Below are 10,070 nucleotides of genomic sequence, written 5' to 3' on the forward strand. Positions count from 1 at the left end.
CACACAGGACAGCTGTAGTATCGCTGGGGCAGTCAACCCAACATACTCGCCAGCAATCATCAACGCCTGAACCACTTGCACAACGTTAAAGGCAAACCACAAAGACTGTTTTAGCCTGTTTACAGATCTGGGTGAATAGTTCTGACTCAGAGGTCGTAGGACGGGAATTTAAACTATGCTTAACACTTATCACTATACACTTTACATATAAAGTAACATACCAGGGATTATATTCTGTGTATCGGTACACGATTATATTCAGAAAGGATGTTAGAGCTGTGATGGATTTATTACATTTATTTCGTCTGAGCATTTAAGGTTTAGATTCAACACATTGCTTTCACACCTAATGGTAAGCAATTATATACACACATGCACGCGTATACCAGTATATCTTTTCACTCAAGATTAACCTTGTAATCACCTGAATTTAGTACTTCAAGTTCTGGGACAGGTGTATAAATATTTGACTTCATTACTAAGAGAATCGTTATAGGTAAATAGGATGTATATGTTAGAAGGGAAAATACAACATATACTGTACTCGTCATCGTCTATAAAGAGGCAACTATAAACAGAGAAAAGAAGGAATACGAGCAGACCCAGACACGCTGTAGACTAACGGCTTAGGCTTCCTGAACCATTAGCGATTTAATGTACAAATGTTATTCCCGCCCTGCCCTGCACTGACACCATCCAATTAACCTGCTCTGTGTGAGCACCTTGATGGCGGTGAGGAGAGAGAGAGAGAGAGAGAGAGAGAGAGAGAGAGAGAGAAAAAGAGAGGGGGGGGTAACGTCGTTTGATAATTCTTTTCTCTGTTTGTGGTTCCTACTCCCCCATTAGGCTGTGCTGGAGAGGGATGCCTTCACGTGGTGGCACTAATATGACCGGACGGCTCCTTTGCCTGGCAAGACAAACTTGCCACTAAGTCCTCCCCATCACACGAAAGGAGGATGGTGAATTAAAGAAAGGTTTTTGCAGCCTGCAGTCCACTGGGTTCACGTTGTAGATAAGCCTGGCACACAACCACAACGATAGCAACTCCAGTCCTTGTGTTATTGGGAAAAAGGGTTGGGCTTTATTATTATTATTATTATTATTATTATTATTATTATTATTATTGTGTACGTATTGACGATATGGATCCAGAGCAAGTGTCTTTTATGCAATTACCGACATACCCGTCTCTCTCTCTCTCTCTCTCTCTCTCTCTCACACACACACACACACACACACACACACACACACACACACACACACACACACACACACACACACACACACACACACACACAGTACAGTGACGGGGTAATAAACAAACACCATTAAATATCTTCCTAATAAAACATCTCTGCCAGGCTAAACACACACACACACACACACACACACACACACACACACACAGTACAGTGACGGGGTAATAAACAAACACCATTAAATATCTCCCTAATAAAACATCTCTGCCAGGCTGAACACACACACACACACACACACACACACACACACACACACACACAGTACAGTGACGGGGTAATAAACAAACACCATTAAATATCTCCCTAATAAAACATCTCTGCCAGGCTGAACACACACACACACACACACACACACACACACACACACACACACACACACACACACACACACAGTACAGTGACGGGGTAATAAACAAACACCATTAAATATCTCCCTAATAAAACATCTCTGCCAGGCTAAACACAATCGTCAATTTATGGGTAGAAATAAGGGCCAAAAAACACCTTGGACTGAAAGGGTTAATGGCCTAATTACTGACACCTTCTCAGCCCGTGTAGTGACAGCATATTCAGCAGCCTTCAGCATTGGCACGGTCCCTGCGGCACTGAAACAGGTGGGGGGTGGGAGGCCGGGACATGATGAAGGTCACAAGGTTAACTGTTTCTCTCTCTCTCTCTCTCTCTCTCTCTCTTTGTGGATTTCAGTTTATGTATTAGTTTTTCGATTTAAATAGTTAACAATACTCAAATTCTGGTTTTAGATTTCTTTGCATATATATATATATATATATATATATATATATATATATATATATATATATATATATATATATATATATATATATTTTAAAGGGGTCACAATTTTCACATTATTTTTGGATTTTTTTTTATATTATTTTTTCCATTTTAAAGGTTCACAGTTTTTATTTATACTAATTTTAGAGCACTTTGCATATATATTTTCCGGTTTACAGTGCTAACAATTTTCGCTTATATTATTTTTAGATATGTCTGCCCATTTTTCTTGCTATAGGTATGGAGAACACATGAAAAGCGTTGTGGAAGTGTAAGGAAAGTAGGATAATACAGATTCATTATTTTTTTACCCTTTTGCCAATAAGGGTTTTCCCACAGTTGAATAAAATAACATGTTGTGTGCGTCAATAAATAAATAAATAAATAATAAGTAAATGAAATAATCCGAGCGTCATTTATTTTTCAAAGGGTCAGTATAAATGATAACTAAATAAAATGTGTCGATTCCCTAGTGATATAAATGTTGTTAATGGTGAACTGTAAAACTTATGAAATATTAATGGGTAAGGGGTATATATCTGTCTGTCTGTCAGTCTGTCTGTCTATAAATATGTCTGTCAGTCTATCTGTCTGTTTGTCCATCTGTCAGACTGTTTATCTGTCAGTCTGTCTATCTATCTGTCTATCTGCCTATCTGTCTGTCTATCTGTCTTTAAGGTCGGCACCTTCATCAACATTATTTCATGGCATTCACTTCGAGCTACGATCAGGTGTGAGATGCCTGGCTGGGTTGGACCAAACCCATTGGTGTGGCCAGCCTGCCAACATTACTGATATATCTATCTCTATCTCTCTATCAGTCAATGTATTTATCTATCTGCCTTTAATATTGTGTGTGTGTGTGTGTGTGTGTGTGTGTGTGTGTGTGTGTAGAACTAATACTTTGAAGGCCTGAGTGAAGTTGATTGTGGCCAGCTGCAGTGGGCGTTTTCTATATTTCTTTTTTATTTCTAGTCTCTCTCTCTCTCTCTCTCAAGTAAAAAACTCAGCATTTTACCTATTAACTACACCCCGGTCATTGAGGGGGACAGTCAGGATTCTACAAGTCTAAATGTTCGCCAAGAATACGATCCAGAGTTGTAGAAGCACAGCCAGGACCGGCATACCCCGACGCACTGGCGAGAGAGTAAAAAACAAATGATTTGATACAGGACTCAAGAAGAGATGATGATAATAATAATAATATTATTATTAATGATAATAACAATAATATTGTATAATAATAATAATAATAATAATAATAATAATAATAATGAAGAAGAAGAATCCGGACCTCCTTTCCCACCCTAGGGCGGGGTTAGGAGTAGCAGCATCCAAACAGCCCAAGTTTGCCCAGTTCAATGGGCCATGCTTCCATTCACCCGTCACTCAAGCCCACGGAATCCTGGCTCTATCTGGTAGACCAAAAAATATCACCACGTTCTGTAGCTTCACATATACTTATCCGATAGAGCCAATCCGAACGCTGTCACGTTAAGAAGGGGTGCCAGATCCCTGGTCATGTGCTTCTTCGCACAAAATTCATCCAGCCGGCTCATCTCTTGTCAGTCCCTTAGCCTCACCAACATCCATACCTCTCTTCCCCACACACTCATTCACCGAATCTTTCCACCTTCTTCTTGGCCTGCCTCGCCTCCTTCCTCCTTCAAATTCTCTCAGAGATACCCTTCTCACCACTATTGTTATCCATTCTCTCCACATGACCATACCATCTCAGTACCGGTACACTGTCTTCGATTCTGGTGTCCACAGACTTCCTTACTCCACATCATTTACGAATCACATTATTCCGTATCCTATCCACTCTCTGTACTCCACATACATTCCTCAGCAGTCTCACCTCCATTGCTTTTACTTTTGACTTTTCATTTTCATGCCACACCATAATTTCACATCCATATGTTAAAGTTGGCACTAACACTCCATGTAAGCCTCGTGCAGCTGCAACAATCAAACGTCTGTTTCTTATCAAGGCCTTCATAGCACCAGCTACTTTCTATCCTTGTGTCACTGTACTTTCCACTTCTTTTGCACATTTTCCTCTCATTTCTATCACTGTACCCAGGTATTTGAACTCTCTTTCCATTTCTAGTCTCTCTCCATTCACTGTAACATCACACTGGGAGTCACCTTCTCACTCAGTAACCATCACTTTACTCTTTTCTACATTTACTCTCAAGACACATCGCTCACAGACATCTACAAAACTCTGCGCTAGTCTACCAAGCTCTTGTCCGGTATTTGCAAGTAGCACTGCATCATAAGCATACAACAAATTTGAGATATTCGGTCAATCACCATTCATTATCAACGCCATCGCTCTTTCCATTACTCGTGTCTTTGCTTCTCTCATCGCCCCATTTGTATATATATATTGAACAACCATGGGGACATCACACAACCTTGTCGCACACCCACATTGATCGTGAACCATTCATTTAGATGCCCGTTTACCCTTACACATGCTTCACTACCATCATCAAAACTCTTAACGGCACCTAGCAGCTTACTATCTACACCGTACATGCGCAAAACCTTCCACAACCCTTCTCTGTTTACTTTGTCGTATTTTTTTCCAGATCCATAAACGCCAGAAACACCTTAGCCTTAACCAGTAGTCTTTCTCACAAGCCTTCTCTACTGTCTGTCTCACTGCAAATATTTGAGTCACACATCCTCTGCCACTGCTAAAGCCACCCTGGTCGTCACTCACAAGGCCCTCTGACATGTCTCTTACTTCCTCATTAATAATTCTTCCATATACCCTCCCTACCACACTCAACAGACTTATTCCACGATAATTCTTGCACTCACTTCGCTCGCCTTTTTCCACTCCAGTGGCACAATGTCACTCATCCATGCTTTCTTACATATCTCCAGCAAGCACTTCATTCCGCTCTCTCCACTACACTTAATTATCTGTGCATACACCTCATCAACCCCAGCTGCTTTCCGATTTTTCAGCCGCATCACAGCGTTCTTCGCCTGTGCGAGTGTCACGTCTCCTGGCACTGCATTCCTTCTCTGCACACCCCCAAAACCAATCATGTTTACTGCCACTCTGCTCTCTCTATTCCAATTCATCAGACTTTCAAAATATTCTTTCCATCTGGTCCGTACTTCATCCCCATGGCTACCACTTACATCCTTCACACCATCACATTTCTTTCCAGAATAACTTCCTGTTTTCAGAGTAATTTGCATTCATTTTTCTTCCTAGATCATCATTTGCCTCCTTCCTCTTCACTAGTCTCTTAACGTGCTTTATGCTCTCAATATATTCAGTTCTTATTTCAACTGAACCCCTTTCCTGTAGCCGCTCTAGCCACTTCTTCCTGGCACAGTCTCCGGTTCCTTCAGATTCCTCGCACAGTCTCCAGTTCCTTCAGATTCCTGGCACAGTCTCCGGTTCCTTCAGATTCCTGGCACAGTCTCCGGTTCCTTCAGATTCCTGGCACAGTCTCCGGTTCCTTCAGATTCCTGGCACAGTCTCCGGTTCCTTCAGATTCCTGGCACAGTCTCCGGTTCCTTCAGATTCCTGGCACAGTCTCCGGTTCCTTCAGATTCCTTGCACAGTCTCCGGTTCCTTCAGATTCCTGGCTCAGTCTCCGGTTCCTTCAGATTCCTGGCACAGTGTCCGGTTCCTTCAGATTCCTGGCACAGTCTCCGGTTCCTTCAGATTCCTCGCACAGTGTCCGGTTCCTTCAGATTCCTCGCACAGTCTCCGGTTCCTTCAGATTCCTGGCACAGTCTCCGATTCCTTCAGATTCCTGGCACAGTGTCCGGTTCCTTCAGATTCCTGGCACAGTCTCCGGTTCCTTCAGATTCCTGGCACAGTCTCCGGTTCCTTCAGATTCCTGGCACAGTCTCCGGTTCTCTGGGAATCGTTGCGAGACTCTGAGACCGGAATAATGATAATAGCAGCAAAAACAATAGTCTCCACCTGTGTAGTACAACTAATAATAATTACTGTACTACTGCTACTACTACTACTACTACTAAACACGTTACTTGTATTTTATTTATTTATTTATTTTTTTTACAAAGAATCTATTGTAGGTTCTGCCAACAGTGTATTTCCATGGGTGGTAGGATCGTATGATTAAAATTAGTAAGGTAAAAACAGCATAGTATTACCTTCTAAGGCTCGGTTATATAGGCTACTTATTCATATTTATTGACTTTGTTGTTTTTCATATTTACACACATATTCGCCCACATATCTCTAGCTGTCACACTCACATTCACACACACATTCACACACACTTTCATACCGTGGGTTCGTCCTCATATCTCTAGCAGTCACACACACATTCACTCACACAGTTACACACACATTCCCTCACATATTCACACACTCTAGCAGTCACACACACATTCACACACACTATTACACACACATTCCCTCACACATTCACACACTCTAGCAGTCACACACACATTCACTCACACAGTCACACACACATTCCCTCACACATTCACACACTCTAGCAGTCACACACACATTCACTCACACAGTTACACACACATTCCCTCACACATTCACACACTCTAGCAGTCATACACACATTCACTCACACAGTTACACACACATTCCCTCACACATTCACACACTCTAGCAGTCACACACACATTCCCTCACACATTCACACACTCTAGCAGTCACACACACATTCCCTCACACAGTTACACACACATTCCCTCACACATTCACACACTCTAGCAGTCACACACACATTCCCCCTCATTGCCAAGCTCTTCTCCTGCCTCTATCTCCACCTCAATCTCTGTACTCATCTCAGTTTGTCCAGCGTCCACCGCACATGCTGCATTTTCTGTGCCAGCCTTGGACTGGTGAAGAGACGGAAGGCAGCAGGACAGTGGAGGAAGATCGAGGTGGATGGAGAGATTGAGAGAGACAGAGATGGAGTCAGCTGGGAGAGGGGAGCAAGGGGTGAGGGTGGAGCAGACGGGGGTGAAGGCGGAGCAAACGGGGGTGAGGGTGGACCAGACGGGGGTGAAGGTGGAGCAGACGGGCAGACGAGCTCAAGGCTGGTGTCTTGTGCGATCAGACACAATAGGCTATACCTGGTGACTGGTGGCCTCAGTATGTGGGCACAGTTGGCTGGCGCCAGGCCTCTACACTGCTGATGGCACAGCAAAGCACCCGATAATAGGCACATAGACTAATGCTAACGCCTACCAGCCTCCTCCAGCCCTGGCCTCTACACTGCTGATGGCACAGCAAAGCACCCGATAATAGGCACATAGACTAATGCTAACGCCTACCAGCCTCCTCCAGCCCTGGCCTCTACACTGCTGATGGCACAGCAAAGCACCCGATAATAGGCACATAGACTAATGCTAACGCCTACCAGCCTCCTCCAGGCCTATATTTCCTTGCCAATTGCATCTCTGATTTGCCAGTGCAGCGGCCACTTTTATGTTGCGGAGCCACTCTGCTGGCCGTTTCCTTTACACTTATCCCTCTCCCCCCATCGATCATTGCACCAAGGTACTTAATTGTGTGTGTGTGTGTGTGTGTGTGTGTGTGTGTGTGTGTGTGTGTGTGTGGACGTGTTTCCAAGCCACCCAGGAGGTAACGTTCTGGCTCGTTTTTTTTTCCAGTGGTGTCCCTGCCATGACCTGGTGGTCAAGGCAGGCCTAGTCCACCTGTGTGTGTGTGTGTATGTGTAGCACACTTACACAGATACATATATACACATGCACACATACAAACACATGCACACACACATGCACACATACAAATACATGCACACATACATGCCCACATACAAACACATGCACACACACATGCACAAACACACACACACACACACACACACACCACAGAGAGAGAGAGAGAGAGAGAGAGAGAGAGAGAGGGGGGGGGAAGCAGACTATTGGTAATGGGTAGAGGGGCCTTCAGGACTCCGCCGAGAGGGCAGCCAGCTCCCATTCCTTGCGTCAAAGCCTATGCCAAAGCTCTCGTAAAGAGAGGGAGTGAGACTTTGTTTTGGCAGCACTATAGGTATCAGAGAGGGCCTTCAGGACTCCGCCGAGAGGGTAGCCAGCTCCGTACCTTGTGTCATCTGCCCAGTCTCGAAACCAGCGAGAGACAGGCCAGTGTAATAGGTAAAAAGAGTGAGGCGCCACAAGCAAGCCACCTCCAATTACCTCTGTTTAGCCCAGTCTCTCGTAAAGAGAAAGAGATAGAGGGAGAAAGTGAGGAAGAGAGTGTGTGTGTGTGCGTGTGTAGTGCCCGTTAGCCTCTGCCAGCATACAACTGCTTCATAGGCAACGTGGAATTACAAGGCAATAAGCACCATAATGACGGCACGATCTGTTAAGGCAATCCACTGACCCCGACCCCGGCACCTGCCAAAAAATGGTTCAGTCTTCCTGCTAAAGATGCAACTAATTAGCCGGTAGCAGAACTAGTGCGATTGGTGGGTTGGGGCAGAAGGCAGAGGCCAAGACTTGCAATGGAAAATATGCACCGTTTTGCAAGCTAAAGGAATGGAAGTTGAGCTGAGTCTACTTGCCGGCTTTGTTAGCTAGTAAACAGCAGTTGAGCCGTGAAGGTAACATTGTTTACTGGTGCAGTGCTAGCCAGAAGGAACAGTCAGGACATAGGCCATTGTCAAAGGGTTAGTGGAGATGGTTTGCAAGCCTTAGCCAACAAGATGCCACTCCTAAACTGGCTAGTTACCATTGCTGGCCTTGTCCAGGCCTCTGTCTTCTCCATTACCATTACTGGCAGCATTTCATGGTGGGATTTAGGCTGTTATGGTAGCGACGATGGTGAGAGTGGACCTTGTGGTGATGACAGTGGTGAATGGAATGGTGATGAGACTGGCTAAGTGTGGTGGTGATGAGGGTGGTTTTTGTAGTAGTGATGATGTTAAAGGATGGTGAGAGTGGACCTTGTGGTGATGACAGTGGTGAATGGAATGGTGATGAGACTGGCTAAGTGTGGTGGTGATGAGGGTGGTTTTTGTAGTAGTGATGATGTTAAAGGATGGTGAGAGTGGACCTTGTGGTGATGACAGTGGTGAATGGAATGGTGATGAGACTGGCCAAGTGTGGTGGTGATGAGGGTGGTTTTGGTAGTAGTGATGATGTTAAAGGATGGTGATAGTGGACCTTGTGGTGATGACAGTGGTGAATGGAATGGTGATGAGACTGGCTAAGTGTGGTGGTGATGAGGGTGGTTTTTGTAGTAGTGATGATGTTAAAGGATGGTGGTAGTGGACCTTGTGGTGATGACAGTGGTGAATGGAATGGTGATGAGACTGGCTAAGTGTGGTGGTGATGAGGGTGGTTTTTGTAGTAGTGATGATGTTAAAGGATGGTGATAGTGGACCTTGTGGTGATGACAGTGGTGAATGGAATGGTGATGAGACTGGCTAAGTGTGGTGGTGATGAGGGTGGTTTTTGTAGTAGTGATGATGTTAAAGGATGGTGGTAGTGGACCTTGTGGTGATGACAGTGGTGAATGGAATGGTGATGAGACTGGCTAAGTATGGTGGTGATGAGGGTGGTTTTTGTAGTAGTGATGATGTTAAAGGATGGTGATTGTTGTAGTTGTAGGGGTGATGGTAATAGTGGTAGTTGTAGTGGTGATGACGGTGGTTTTTGTAGTAGTGGTGATGGTAGTTTTTGTAGTAGTAATGATCTTAAAGGATGGTGATAGTGGTGATTGTGGTAGTTGTTGTGGTGATGATAATAGTGGTAGTTGTAGTGGTGAGACGCTGGTAGTGGTAAAAGTGATGATTGTGGTAGTGACACGCGGTAGTAGTGATGGTGACCGTGGTAGTTGTAGCTGTGATGATGGTGATTGTGGTAGTTGTACTAGTGATGATGGTGATTGTGGTAGTTAAAGTAGTGATGGTGATAGTGACAGTTGTAGTAATGATGATGGTTTTAGTAGTGATGATTGTGATAGTGTAGTAATGATCATTATGGTAAATGTAATGATGGTGGCAGTGGTGA

This window comes from Coenobita brevimanus, chromosome 80, assembly GCF_032717465.1.
Source record: "Coenobita brevimanus isolate Jiangsu-jjx chromosome 80, ASM3271746v2, whole genome shotgun sequence".
NCBI classification, from domain to species: domain Eukaryota; kingdom Metazoa; phylum Arthropoda; class Malacostraca; order Decapoda; family Coenobitidae; genus Coenobita; species Coenobita brevimanus.